The sequence below is a fragment of the Emydura macquarii genome, unplaced genomic scaffold, assembly GCF_026122565.2.
Source record: "Emydura macquarii macquarii isolate MOO-44397 ecotype Brisbane River unplaced genomic scaffold, CSIRO-AGI_Emac_v2 contig_1107, whole genome shotgun sequence".
Classification (NCBI taxonomy): domain Eukaryota; kingdom Metazoa; phylum Chordata; order Testudines; family Chelidae; genus Emydura; species Emydura macquarii.
In genome coordinates, this window is record NW_027131244.1 from 21,640 (window position 1) to 37,573 (window position 15,934).

Sequence of the window (15,934 nt, forward strand, 5' to 3'; positions counted from 1 at the left end):
CTTGTGGAATTTCACAGGAACCAAAATGGAGTCCAGAGTCACATGAGCAAGTCCTGGTGACTCATCAGGTATATCCCTGGCTTCTCCCCCTGGGCCCCTTGTACCTGTGAATGTCTTAACTGGCCATTAAGCAGGCTATTGTTCTGCAGCCATCCTGTCTGAGGTGTTACCCAGACAGCATACTTTGAAATACAGATATATCAAACATATCCATAACTTCCATTACACATATAACACATGAACATAAACATCATCATCTTACTTAGCACATTATAGCCTTTCTAACAGTACCTGACATGGCATATCTCACATGAATCACTATGATTTTGTCCTATTGATGTTAAATAATATAATAAATCCCCCCTCCCCGCCCACCCCAATCCAGCCAGCGTGACGCTAGGGTCAAAAGTTAAATGAATTTCCATTACCTCCTAAGATAAATCACTACCAACACATGTGAGAAATTCCATTCGGACAACTAAACGCAGACTGCTGCCACAATCTTTAGCTTACACATAGCCGATTTTCTTACTTGCTGTTGAATTGATAGGTCTACAAATAACTAAGAACAAAGCTGGCTGATGAAAACTGAAGCAAGCCCCAGGGAGAAGAGCAGGAAACCTGCAAGATCCCCATTGACTCCATCAGGAAAGTCAGAATTTTCTTGCTCTCTTTTCAGTAATCAGCACAATGTAGGCTTATGTAGGTAAACAGGGTTCTACAAGGCATCACAAGAAGCCTGCTTTCTTGACCTAAAGAATATATTTCTATGACCTGGAGGGTTGTATTTACACAGGTTTTTACTTTATTTGTCTGACTATTGTAAAGAAGTTGGATCCATGTGATAATTAGTGCTCTGTCGTAGTACACATGATGAGCATAATGGTGAATTTGTCAGTATGCAAACAGGACAGGAATAAACTCAAAGTTACTCCAGCAGGTCATGGCTCAAATGTGACAACAGAAAGCATGAGGTGTTAGTGCTTAGAGAGCAAATGCCAAGGCCACAGGTAGAAAGAAACACAATATAGAATACGGACAAGGAAATGATACCGGAGCATGATTGTATCAAATTCACTGAAGAAGAGGTTAGAGGAGGGAGCCTGTAGCATTCTGCAGTGTTTAATGTTTAATAAAGTCAGTCTGCAACTTTGAAGGCATGAAGCAATCACAGCTAGCTACCTCCAGAGGTCAAGAGATTGATCTATAAAGCATAGGTCTAGTCTTCAATGCGAAAAGGTGTTCCGAAGTGGAGTTCACTAACACAAGATAAAATCCTAGTGAAGACAAGGCAGTCTGTAGTTTTCATATGACTTGGCAGGTCAAATTAAAGCCTGTGGGAAGCCTAATATTTAATGAACCTGTTAACTACCTTGTCATGACTAGGATTTCACCTTGAATTAGTTAACTCAAGTTAAGAACACACCTTTTCCTGCAGTGAAGACAGGACCTTCGTTAGCTATAGCAGCTGCAAAAATCTATGTGAATATTGCTTGTCATCAGTTCCATGCTGTTCAGGGCCAGGAACATCACCTTCTTATCTCTCTGCAAAGTGCCTACCACAATTCTGGACCCATACAAATAAAGGATGAGTGTAGTACAAAGACTGTAGGTTTTATTCCTGATTCTGTCACTGATTCAGTATGTGATTGAACAAGTTACTGATGGTCCAGTTTTTAACAGAAGATGATTACCTGCAGCTTCCAATCAAGCCATTACCCTCAACTGTAAAACAGGAAAAGGAAGAAGCACCTATCTTTATGGATTAATAGGGATATAAGGAAATGTGTGTGTATATATATATATATATATATATATATATATATATAAGGGATATATAGGGAAGTCAAACATGTTCTTGAAGTTCTTAACTACAGAAATGCTGTATCAGTTAGTGGTAAGTAATCAGATCCAGTGCATTGATATTGTAGCACCAGGTTATCAGAGACATTTATGATAGATACTGCAGCAAGGCACAAGGGGGCCAAGAGATACATGGCAGCAGCTACAGGAGCTGTGCGAAAAGATCTAAAGTGAAACTGACACAGGAAGGCCGAGCTCAAGTGTTCAAAAATCATTAGTCAGGCACCAAATAATCATCATGTTTCTGTAAAAATCATGACATTTTTATAAAATAATAAATGTTACATTTTTTCTATTTCCTTGATTCTGAGCTCTCAGGGTGCACACCCGGGTCACATTTTCAAATTTTACTCTGCGCCCTTGTGAGCTAAAAACCAATTTTTAAACAACTAAAGCTGAAATTCTCATTCAACCTCTTGATTCCAGGAGCTGGGGCTTTAACAAAAATGTTTATCATCATGAGAGTTGTCAGTACTCTTGACATAGTAATGTCACAGGCTCAGGCTGCCTAAGTCTGCAACTGGAAAGCCGAGACTCAAAGTCAGAAAGGAACCGAGACACAGGTTCTGTGGAAGAAGGGGAAAGACCTCTCTCTCTAGATCCTTGCACCCAGGCTATGTCTACATTTTGTCAGTTCTTTCTGTGTAATGTTTTTAAGATACAGCCATTCCTATCCACACACACAGCTAAAACTCTCAGCCAGGCTCTTATCTTGTAGTTTGATTACAGCAACATCCTCCTGTCTGGTGTTGATACCTGCAACCTCACCTGGCTCATGTCCATTCAGAATGCTGCTGCAAAAATCATTTTCCTTGCCCATCACTTTGACCTTGTCACCCCTCTCTTTGAATCCCTCCACTGGCTCCCCCTTCTCCGTCACACCAAACTCAAGCTACTTACTTTCACTTGCACGGTCCTTCATGGCCTATCCCCAGCCTAGCTATCATCTCATTCACTACTGAGATGTTGACTCCTGACTCTGAATGGCCTATGATGTCATCCTCCATCACCCTTGCTAAATGTTCAAACAAGTACCTTTGTGTTTCTCTCATGCTGCCCCTCATACGTGGGTGAAGCTCCCTGTGAACACCAGCAAAGCCACCTCATTATCATGGTTCAAACATCTTTCCCATGATGCCTAGAAAAAACTTGAAAATGGTTACTGAATTACTGGTGTGCTGAGACCACTGCCCACCATGCTGACCAATACTGTCTCACTGGTTCCTTGTACTCCCCCATCTGCTGTCTCTTGTTGTCTCTTCTGATACGTAGTTTGTAAGCTCTGTCGTGGAAGAAAGATCATGCGGCTTCTCTTTTAGGGTTAGATCGAGTAGAGCTTTATTTGTGACACACACACAAACAGCTATAGCTATAGGGAAGCCCAGGCAGCACGTCCCTGTGCTGATCACTGGCACTTCACCTTGCTACCAGATACAAAGGACTTATATGGGTTTGTTTTAAATTCATTTACATATAGATCGTATAGTGGAGTTTGATTAACAGGTTATTGCCCACATGTAAGGTGATTACAAACACCATGGGGTGCTCCAGGTGCTAGCCTGTCTGGGTGGGTCTTCTGAGGCCAGGAAGTCTTGGATCACATACAGACACTTGCTAACTTATCTGACAGGAGATGTCCGTGTTCGGACTTCAAAGGTGGATAAGTTCTACAACATAGACTAACGAACTTGCACTTAGATGGCAGGGCTAAGACATTCCGCTCAAACTTAGCATTTCTATCCCAGTTTCAATCTGAGGCATCCTGTCTGTAGTTTAATTTAACATTCCTATCACAGTTTCAGACTGAGGCATTCTGTCAGTAATTTTTCTGAGTCCACACTGACAATCTGTGGACTTAGCCCTGGGAGAGAATGAGGGCATCAAGCACTTACACCGCAAACTACCATAAGGGCAATGTTGCACTATAAGTAGTCATTTTGAATCAGTTCAACATTAAATGATACATTTTGGGTCAGTTCAAGAAATCAAAAAAAAAAAAAAAATCACAAACAAGGCAGAAAAAAGAATTTTGTCAAGTGGTCACACGTGGAAATTAAATTCTGTGCTATAGACCCTGCTGTTTTCAGCCTCTCAGGTTCCGTATAGCTCACCACTCTCCCAGACCCATTGGCTCCACTGAGGCCTTGCCAACTATTCTACACTTTAAGTTGCATGCAGTTCTTTATCTAGGGCTCCTAGTTTATTCCCTCAGTTCAATTTCCCCTCCTTCTGGTCCCACCTTCTTCCCCCTGGGATCTTCATATGATCTTTGCTAAAAAGAAAATAGTATATATGATTGTAATCGTTTATGCAAAAATGGTAAATTATGTTAACACTTTTATTTTAGAATGACCTGAATGAATATAATTCACTTATGACCATTATGCATCTGCTGACAGAAAAAGGCTTCTGGCATTTGAATATGGGCAACTACACCAGAAAATGTATCTCCTATGGATACAGAAACAACCTTTATGGTTAAATCACTACTGTGAACCAGTTCCTTATTTACAGCTGTTTTTTCTCTTTCTCCCTCAGAATCCTTTTCTAAGATAGTACCTGAGAAAATACAAACAAAATAAGAGAAGCTATTTTACTGAGTGAATATTCTAATAAGAACACATACCACAGTCAATGGTGAACTGAAGTTAGTTCCAGTGTCCAACAATCTTAAGTAACAGTTTGAGCCAGAAGGCAACCTAACTTCACCATTATCTCCACATCATTCAACACAGGAGAAAATACCACTCCCAAATTTCAGATTAATCCGTCAAAAGTCCGACTGGTTCACTCACTTGTATCTGGGCTTGTTTTCTTAGTTTCTTTCCTCTTTGGACTCAAGTCATGCCCCATTTCGAGAAGTATTTTATCTAGGTGTTTCCCTAAAATACATATTTATGTAAATTAAACTAATTTACCATACAAAGGCAGTCTCAGACTAGTTTTTAATCATGTTTTCTGAACACACTCTAAACTGTTAACACTGGAAATCTGACCTAGACTATGTCTATTTTACTTCTTAGTCAAGCACCTAGCATGCTGTGGGTGTTGAATAAAAATACACACACACATGGCTCAGAGTAGTTTGACTACTCCGAAGCTTCCCAGAAAGACCTATTTTTCAATATTATTGCCTTGCTAATTTCACTTCACCAAAGTATCTATAACAATTGCTATGGAATTTGTTATTATAGTGGGGCTGGTTGTGACTATAGTTAAGGTTGAGTTCCATGTGTCACCCAAAAGCAGGATTCAGTTTCTCCAGATCTTCCCCAAATTTACATTTTGAGTACAGAATGAGTTCTGAGACTTTACAAGTAAATCCATTAGCTTATGAGTTAGTTAATTAAAAACAGGGTCTTTTAAGCAAACTTAGGTCCAGATTCACTAGTATATTTCAGCTGTTATAGCAATGCAAAGCAGCTTTAAATCAGCTTAATTGGCCAGTACACTTTGGCTGCGTCATGCTGCTCTTTTCTACTGATGACTTTTCCTTAAAACAAAGATTTAAGATTGGCATTATATATCTTCAAATAATTAGCGATATCACATAGTAGCATTTTGGGGGGAATTCTTGTTTACTTTATATGTTTGTTAGTTTAGTATGTAATTTTAAAGGAGATTAAGGAGATACCTTAATTTTAAAAAAAAACAAAAAACCTAAGGAAATTCCCAGGAGCAAAAAAAACCTCTTAAAAGCTGGATTTAAGGTTGAGAGTATGTACCAGTAATTTAAAGATAAAAAAGTTTTCAAAATCACGCATTACAAACCTCAGGAAATTCAAAGTTAAGGTTATAGGTAAGAAATGCACACTCCAGGGATCCATAGGTCTCTGAGGCTATGTCTACACTGACGGCAGCAAAGTCGCTGCCATCAGATCAACTTATCTGGATCGACTGAGCAGTCAGTGAAGACCCGCTCAGTCGATCCAGAAGTCGACGTACTAAAACCACCTCAAGTGGCATAGTGCTGCGTCGACGGGAACGCAGTTCCCATCAGTGCAGTGAAGTGAAGACGGCGCGCAGAAGAGAAGCACAGCCGTTGACGGGAGTTACACAAGTTCTCTGCGTACTTTGCGCAACTCCCGTTGACTGCTGCCGAATCGCCAGGGTAAGAGTAGACCTAGCTTGAGAATCCATTTAATGTTCACTAGGACCACAAAAACTAAGATGCATTAATCACAGCCCTATTATTATTGAATAACATCACTACAGGACAGTTACAGTTGTGCATGGAAAAGGCAACTATCTCAAAAGTAAACAGTGTGAAATTTTTTTTACTACTACCGTAAGAGAAAATGCAAGGAAATAATCCCAAATCACTATATGCCAGTACACGAGAGTTCTATAAAGACTAGCACCAAACAGGAAGAAAATGAACAAGATCACTTGGAAAAGCTGGATAATTAAAAAAAGGCTCCCTATTGAAGAATTTAAGTTTCTAAAGATAGTCAGCAAAGCATGAGATTAAGCCAGTTGAGACACAGAACTTTTGAAAATAAGGTCTCTCTACTGCAGCAACTCAAATTTCTAAGACTAGAAAACTAAACATTTTAGGTAAAAAATGCGACATCTCATTTCTGTAAAATACTTTAAGGGAACAGAAATGAGAATCACAATGGACAATTTTGAAGATATGTCACTGAACAATCAAACCTATCTTACCAGAACCTGGAAGGACACCATCTACAGCGAAACAAGTCATCATCTCCTCCTGTAATAGGTCAACAACAGTGACTGAACAGTACTGTCCCATGAGTAGAGGGGTAATAATGCTGGCACAGTCTTTGTTCCATCTTCCTTGTTTTGGAACATTAGCAACACAACACTTAATGGCCTGAAAGAGATGATCATGACAAATATATTTTTTAAGAAAATAAAATTAGGACCTGCAAAAACCTTGGTTTGCAGAAAATACAGTCACTATTTCTTATATTTGTTTTTGCGCTCAAGTCAATGAAGTCCATATTAACAAGTAGTTAAGCACTGGAATAAATTGCCCAGGGAGGTAGTGGGATCTCCATCATTGGATATTTTTAAGAACAGGTTAGTCAAACACTTGTCAGGGATTGTCTCAATAATACTTAGTTCTGCAATAAATGCAGGGGACTGGATTAGATGACCTCTCGAGGTCTCTTCCAGTGCTATGATTCAAGCTGTTAACATAAGATATTAGTGTTACAATATATTGTCATTTAATTCCCCTGTACTTCTTGTTCCTGTTCTTCCTCTGCCTCCACGGTTATCCTTATTCATTGTGTCATATAGAATGGTTACATACCCTGCAGTAAGTGTCGATGTGTCTTCAAGAATTGTTGACAATATATACTCCACTTCCGGTGTGCCCATATACCCCACGTGCAAGAATGTGCTCTTGCACCTCCCCTCTCCACCCAAGGATATAGAGTAACCCACCATCCCTCAGTTTTTTTCTCAGACGCAGGACCCCAGTGCTATAGGAGCAGCAAGGGTAGTGGAATATTGACAATATCTCAAAGAGCCACAGTTACTGTAGAGTCATGTAACTATTCTCTCTGAATTACTGTCAAGACGTATTCTACTTCTGGTGATTCGCAAGGAGTGACCTGGTATAAAGGAGGTGCATGCTCAGAGAGTCTACTTAAAGTAAGGCTGCAGGACATCTCTGCTAAAGTCGGTATCAGATCTTGATGCCCTGACTAGGCTGTGTAACATGTGATAACATTGTGTAAATGTTTGGGCTGATCCCAAAGTAGCCATTCTGAGGATTTCAGATAGGTATGCTTCACAGTAGAGCAGCGCTGCAAATCTGTGGATATCCGTGGACCATTTTTTGCAGACTGTGGTCGGATCGTCACAGAGGTCGGGACCTTCGTGACTTCTGGGACAGGGCCGGAGCAGCTGCCAGCCTGGAGTGCAGCAAACAACTGCGGGAGAGGCAGCTGGGAGGGATGATCAGCTGTTAGACGGAAGGGCGAGGTTGATCATTTATTAGGCAGCTGGCAGGGCTCAATAGCTGATCAGCTGTTAGGGGTGCCAGTTGTTTGGGGTGGCAAGGGCTCAGATGATGCACGGATCCGGATGCCGGTAAGTCTAAAAGAAGGAGGGCGGATTGCAGTTGGGTAAACATATATTCCTGTGGATATGGACTGGATGCGGATCGACATATTTGTATCCTTGCAGGGCTCTATTTCTCAGGGAAGCCGCAGAAGCTGCCTGAGTTCCAATGGAGTGGGCTTTCACCTGCATGGGTGGATCCAATCTTGTTACATCATAGCATACTCTAATACAAATTAGAAACCCAGCCACTTAGCCTTTGGTAGATCTTGCCTGAACTTTCATCCTATCAGTGAATGCTACAAATAGCCTCAGGGAGTCTGAAAGGTTTGATCCTGTCAAGGTAAAATGAAAGAGCCCTACAAACACCAAGGGTGTACTTTCTAGCTTCTTTGGTTGTAGTGGGACTTAAGAAAATAGGCAGATAAATCATCTGATTTAAATGGAAGTCTGAGACTCAGGGGGAAAAAATTTCACAATGCATTAGTGTGATTTTTGTCTTAATGGAACACACTAAGATGGATAAGCCGTAAGTGCCTGAATTTCGCCAATCTTTCAAGTTGATGTTATAGCCACTTCAGGTATGTCTGCACAGCAAGTAGGAGGTGCAAATCTTAGCACAGGTAGACATTCACAGGCTAGCTCTGCTCTAGCTAGCATGCTAAAAGTAGCAGTGTGGCCATGTGGGGCACAGGTGCTGGCTTAGGCTAGCTGCCATAATACATACTCAGGGAGTCAGGCAGGACTCTACTCTGGCACCTAAGCCCAAGTCACCACTCAGGTTGGCACAATCACGCTGCTATTTTTTTTGCATGCTAGCTTGAGCAGAGCTAGCACATAAATGGCTACCTGCATTGGGATTTTGCACTCCCAGATGCTATGTAGACATACCCTAATAAAGTCCTCTTCAGGGATGGATGGTAGAGTCAGCAAGAATGAGCATGATGAGAGGAACTCAAAAGTGAAAACCCATTAACCCAGCTAAGACTCTCCTGGGATCCCAGGAAGGAGAGGGCTCTTGGACTGGGGGAAATAAATACATGAATGAGATTCTTAAGGAACCTGGCTACTGTGGGGAGGGAGAATATGATGTAATCCCCATGTGGAAGGGATGGTGAGCTGATATGGCTAGCTGTACTAGGTGGCTGATAGCCCCAAGTTCTTTAGTGAGACTATATAGGCCACAATGGCAAGAATAGGGGTCTTTTAGAGGACATACATGATGACATTGCTCTGCCCAAACAGGGCGTCTTTTCCACTTGGCTGCTTCTATTAATCTAGTAGAGTCTTTTCTGGTGTGAAATAGTATGTTTTCATTTCTGTAGAGCAGCTTCTCTCGGCGATGACTAGCAAGACAACATGTACACTGTCAAATGCAAGAAAGCTGGGTCCAGATATACAAAGGGTCCTTCGTTCTGGGAGATTATGATCATTAAAAAAAGATGAGGATATTATGGCTGAGTAGACAAAGTTCATGAGATCCCAGTACCAGAACTGTCTGTGCTGGTTTTAATATGATCATGACAGCTGAGTCCTACCTGGGGTTTCTGAAAACCATTGGTATTAATGATATCAGCATATAAACCTAGATTATCCCTGGAGTCCACAAGTTGAGGAAAGCATTTGTCAGAAAATATGGGCTCAGACTTTCCCCTTCAAGCCAAACAGTTGACACTTAGTAACATCTGAGGCAAACAGGTCTACAGGCAGGTGATCGCACTTGCAGGAAGATGTTCTGAATGACGGAATCCAGGACAATCCATCGTGGTTGCTTGTGAATTGTCTGTGGAGATGGTCCTAGGATATTTTGTAATTCTGGCAGGTGCAGAGCTACTGGAGTGATTTGGTGGCAAATGCACCAGTTCCAAAAACAAACAGTTTCTTGGCAAAGGGGGAATGCTCATGTTCCCTTCTGTCTTACAATACAGTGCTACACTGCTGTTGTGTTGAGTGCTGTGACTTGGATTGTCAAACCTCAGCCTCACAGAGTGAGAAGGGATGCTGTGTATGCTAGTCACATAGCTTTGAGTTCTATTCTATAGAATAAGATTCCGGCATTATAATTCTGAAGCCTAGAATGTCTTGAGTCAGTGTGAAGTGATGAACAGCTACAGTGTGGTTGAGAGTTCTTTGTTTAGAATATCACAAGGTGGATCATTAGTGAGATTCACTGTATGACAGCACAGGTTATCAGCAAGTGTATTTAATATGACGGTGAGTCTCACTCAAGTCCAGATGTCTTGGGTCTGAAGATGGCCCAGGTGAACTCCTCACCTGAGCATGAAAGCATCTGTCATGAGCATCTTCCTAGGAAGCTGTGGGCAAAACAGTACTCCCTTGCACATTTGGAGAGTGTCTGTCCCCCAATTTAAATAAGAGGGCTTCTCAAGAGACCTATACTTGAAATTTTGAGGGAAAGGAAAGGAGTGGCCTTTGTATTTAAGGGTGTATATTTTACAATTCCTATAAAAAACTGCCAAAATGTGGCCAAGTTTTAAGTCACTGGGGGAAAGGCGGGGGGGGATCACAGCTCTTCGCACATGCCCAGAAGAAACTTCAGATTTTAGCAGCTAAAATCTCCATTTCATTCCTATTGGTCTGCTCAGGACTGAGCAGGAGTTCCCCTCATAGAATCATAGAATATTAGAGTTGGAAGGGACCTCAGGAGGTCATCTAGTCCAACCCCCTGCTCAAAGCAGGACTAACCTCAGCTATATCATCCCAGCCAGGGCTTTGTCAAGCCTCAGCTTAAAAACCTCTCAGGATGGAGATTCCACCACCTCCCTAGGTAACCCATTCCAGTGCTTCACCACCCGCCTAGTAAAAAACTTTTTCCTAATGTCCAACCTAGACCTCCCGCCCTGCAACTTGAGACCGTTGCTCCTTGTTCGGTCATCTGCCACCACCGAGAACAGCCTAGCCCCATCCTCCCTGGAAGCCCCTTTCAGGTAGTTAAAGGCTGCTATCAAATCCCCCCAAACAAGCACCATTCATCAGATAACACAGGGGTGGAGAACAGTTGCACTTTGTTTGAGAACCACTGTCCTCTGTCCCCCCACCCCCACAGAGATTCCTGCCAAAGCCCAGGATTGAACCAGGGAGCTTTAGATCATCACATTAACGCGCGCCCAACTGAGCTACTTTGGCAGCTACCTCCTACTGCAGTTCTGAGTTGTGGGCTGAGGCAGAACTCAGCCCACAGCAGTAAAGACAATAAAGGAGACTGTCTCGTCCATGAAACAATCTCTGTGCAGAAGACCCAGGAGCTTCAGGCAAAGACTGACTGATGTCTCCTGGTTCCAGGATACTGTGGAAGTCAGTCTCCGCATCTTGTCAAAGTATTCTTTAAATTAGCACGAAGCTAGGATGCCAGCACCGAACCACTCACAGAAAAAATATGGCACAAAGGTAGAAGAGCCATAGCTAGAACCCAGAGCTTCATGGGCAAGTCAGAACTGCCTCAATTTTCAGAAAGTGAACCAGCCCAAATGTCATGGACTGGAGAGAGGTCAGGGTCCAAAAATACAGCTTAAATAGCCAACTAATTTTCTCATGGTGTATGTGTTAGGTTTATAGGGATAGAGAACCAGTTTGTTTTCATTGCGGAGGGCCAGTTTGTCATGGTCCATTCCTCCTGCTGCCCTTCTGGCATCGCACCTGGCTTTCACCCTGCATCTTGCGGGTCTCGGGTCCACAAAGCGGGTCTATGTCACCTTTTTGGGCTGACACCAGCCAAGTTACATGGGATCACACTTCTCAGACTCCCTGGCAAAGCCTATGCCAGGGTGTTGGAGAAGAGGCTATGCCCATTAGTTGAACCTCAGATTCAGGAGGAACAATGCGGTTTCCATCCCGAACATGGAATAATGGACCAGCTCTTTGTTCACTCACAGATACTCAAGAGGTCATGGGAGTTTGCTAACCGGTCTACCTTTGTCCTGTAGACCTAGAGAAGACTTATGACTGCATTCCCCGAGATGTCCTGTGGGGAGAGCTAAAGGAGTATGAAATGTCGGTGCCACTGCTGCATGCTATCTGGTCCCTCTCTTCCTGGAGTGACAGTTGTGTCCACATTCTTGGCAATAAGTTGAGTTTGTTCAAGGTGGGCGTTGGACACCACCAAGGGTGTGTCCTGCCCCACTCCTGTTCTTGATCTTCATGGACAGGATATCAAGACACAGCCAAGTTGGGGAGTGCATCCGGTACAGCGACTTGGAGATGGCATCTCTGCTGTCTGCAGATAATGTTGTTCTTCTTGCTTCTTCAGACTGTGATCTCCAATGTGCACTCGAATGCTTCACTGAAGTGTGGGAAGCAGCCGGAAGGAGAATCAGCACCTCCAAAGTGGAGGTCATGGTTTTTCCCCCCCAGAAGAAACTGGAGTGTTCTCTCCAGGTGAAGGAGGAGCAGCTGCCCTTAGTGGAAGAGTTTAAGTATCTGGGAGTCTTGTTCATGAATGATGGTAAATGCGAGTGTGAGATTGACAGGTGGATTAGTGCGACCACGACAGTGATGCAGGTGCTGTACAAATCCATGGTTGTGAAGAGGGAGCTAAATTTTCAGACATAGCTCTCGGTTTCCAGGTCAGTCTACGTCCCCATCATCACCTATGCTCATTAACTTTGGGTAATGACCGAGAGGACAAGATTGCAGGTACAAGCAGCGGAAAAGAGGTTTCTCCACAGCGTGGCTGGGCTGACTCTCCAAGACAGGGTGAGGGGCCAGATATTCAGGAGAGCCTCAGAGTAGAGCTGTTATTCCTCTGAATCGAGAGGAGTCAGCTGAGGTGGTTTGGGCACCTGATAAGGATGCCCCCTGGTAGGCTTCCTTTGGACCTATACCGGGCACGTCCCACTGGTAGGAGGCCCTGAGGAAGACCCAGATCACACTGGAGGGATTACATCTCCCAGCTGGCTTGGGAACGTCTGGGAATCCCCCAGGAGGAGCTGGAACCTGTTGTGGAATAAAGGGAGGCCTGGTCTTCCCTACTCTCCATGCTGCCACCACAACCCTCACCAGGAAAAGTGGCAACAATGAAAACATGAAGAGGAGGAGCACCAGTTTGAGATCCCAATATATATTCCAGTGAAAACGGATTTGGTGGACTCATTCTGGGTCGCTAATGAACATTTGTCCAAATATTACAGCCACCACACAGTCTAAAGTGATTAGCAGTCTGTAAAGGTTCAAAATGATATATATATTTCACGAGTACTTCAGCGTTCGGTGAGAAGTGTGGGAGACAGTATGTTAGCTGATGGGCAAATTAGCTGGTGTTATCTGAGCTTCAGTAAGCACTGCCTGGAAAAGATTCTATTGCCTAGCCTGCACTGGGTGATGATCGCCATGACTGGCAATATGCAGAGGCCACATGAAGAAGAAAACCAACATTGTGCAATAACTTTTGACGAAATTTTGATGACCACATTTCCTTACTCATGCTGACACTTTCAACACTTGCATATTTTTCCATCACAAGAGTCATAACATCCTGACTTTGAATTACGATATGAACGACGGACAGTAACTGCATCGTTATTAGGGACATGATTCTGTCATGGTGGTCACCACTGTCATGGGACCTGGGGATTCTGCCATTTATTTCAAATCTACTGTGAAAGGTCACTCCTGTCTAGAATCATGAATTTGCCATTTACCCTGGTGCCATGCATTAACACGTCATAGTTTGCTTTGATCTAATCCTTTTTGGCTGCCACTCCCCAAGATCACTCAATCCTAACCCCCCCCCCACCCTCTCAAACCCCAACCCCCGCTCTGGGCCCAGTCCCCTCTCCTCTCCAGCTCTGGTCCCCCCGGCATCTTTCTTCCAGTCTGTCACTGGAGGAGGAGTGATCAGGATGGGATGGAGCAGGCTGGAGCTGATCTTTGCAGAACAGCGCTGTCCAGTGCTCTGGCTAGCACCGCTTACTTTCTGCCAGGATGAAGGGGCTTCTCCAGACTAGGGCCTCGGAGCCTGGGAGCTGCCACTGAAGCACCAAGCTGGGTAGCAGGTCCCAGCAACATAGGGAAGGAGATGGGATAGGGAGGAGAAAATTGAGGACCAAGGGACCTACAAGGAGGAAAGAAAGTAGACAATGGGAGATGCCACTACGGGGAACACAGGGATTGGCGGGGAGGGCAAAGAACCTGGCCTGTCCTTCTGGGAGCTCTGCACTGGGGCGGGGGGAGAGGATAAAGCAAGGCCCCCCATAATTCAAGCACTGATTAACAGTTAGTTGAACAGTTGGTTCAATTTGATATAGTCCTGTTTCAAAGAAGATTATGTCAAAACAGTTGGTTCAACCTATAGTCCTGTTTCAAAGAAGATTATGTCAAAACAAGCTGACTACTAATGCGTGGCAGCTGGTCCAGGTTGCCATGACCATAGGGTGAAATCATCCATTTTTTACTATGACTGTGCCATGAATTACATGTAATTTTACCATGACAAAAGTCATGTCCCTAATCATTATAAAAAGAATGATACCAAACGACCCTTGCAATATTATCTTTTTACTTAAGAAAAGGATACTGCAAAAGGCTGTGGCAACTGCAATTATAGCCTGCATCTAGAAACACTGATTTAATTGACAGCTGTTCATTTCAAATATAACTTTTGCTTACCCCCAACTAGCTGTTCAAAATTAAAAAGAAATACTCACACAGGGAGGAAACAGTTCAATGTCTTTGTGGAGTGGTTTAAGCCTATGTAGTGGAGCATTTTCTCCATTGCCATAATCAATATATAACACTTGTGCTTTCTTCTGCAAGATATCCACCTTTTTTTACCCGTACTCTGTTCCAGGTCTACACATGAACAAATGATATTCTGGATGTAAAAACAACTGTGTACTCCTTATATTCTCCACAAAAGAAATAATTTCAGGAATTACTTTTACTCCATCAAGTTGGCAATGAAGTAAAAAATACTGATCAGTTCTGAAGCAACTCAACTGAACAAAAGACTCATTGTATAGCAATAGTTCTGGCCAAAAGCCATCTGAAAAAGAATTAGTACTGTCACCAAGACAAGGTTCATTTCAAAGCATACATTCAAAATTCACAACAAGCCTGCTCCAAAGATATTTCCACTTCCCCATCTACATCCCTCCCGCTCAAGACAGACCCCACATATCAATACAATACTTCTACAGTCCAGGAGTCTGGTAGCAATGAGGGGGAGAGGAAGGAGGAGGAAAGAAGAAAGTGTAGAAGATGATGAAGAGGGGAAATAAGTTGTCTTTCTAACAACAAAACTGCTGTCAGGAAAGTCAGGCCACACACCAGGTAAGAATCGGAAGTAACTGGAAAAGGTGAAATGACCTGAACTAAGGTTAAAAAAATTGAGGCATAACCCTTATTTGCAGGTTGTTCCTTTGTACCAATAGCAAGATAGTCCATCCTGATAAGTATTTTGATTTGTATAGGGTCTGTTTAAAAGAAAATTAACTTAATACATTCCCGAGGGGTAGCCGTGTTAGTCTGTATTTAGCAAAACAGCAAGGGTTCTGTGCCACCTTAAAGATTAAGAAAACTCTCGCTGTTCAACTTCATAAAGAACTTAAAGAAAATATTACATGACAGTGATCTGGTCTTGGACAAAGTAAACTACCTCAAAAGACAATGTTTTCTACAAAGTTTGAATTCAGAATATGAAAGACTATAAACTACAGCCACTAACCTTTCCAAATGCTACAACAGATTTGTCAGTCAGTGCAAGTGCTGATAACAATGAGAGTTACATGCCACACAAAACAGAATAGAAAACTTTCTGAACTGAACATACAATTTAAAAGGTATTTAGAACATTTAGATATTTACAGTCCCACATTCTTTTAAAAATTTTAACAGGCCCCAAATAAAATAAGTTACCTGATCCAGGGAATAGTTTGCAACACAGACTTCCCCTTTGATAGGAATATATTCCTCTTGGTTAACTGTATTTGCATAACAATCTTTCAGTTTCACAGCAAGTTTGCTGATATGTTCTAAAACTTCTGGCAAATAGACCTGTATATAAAATTCACTTGGGTTC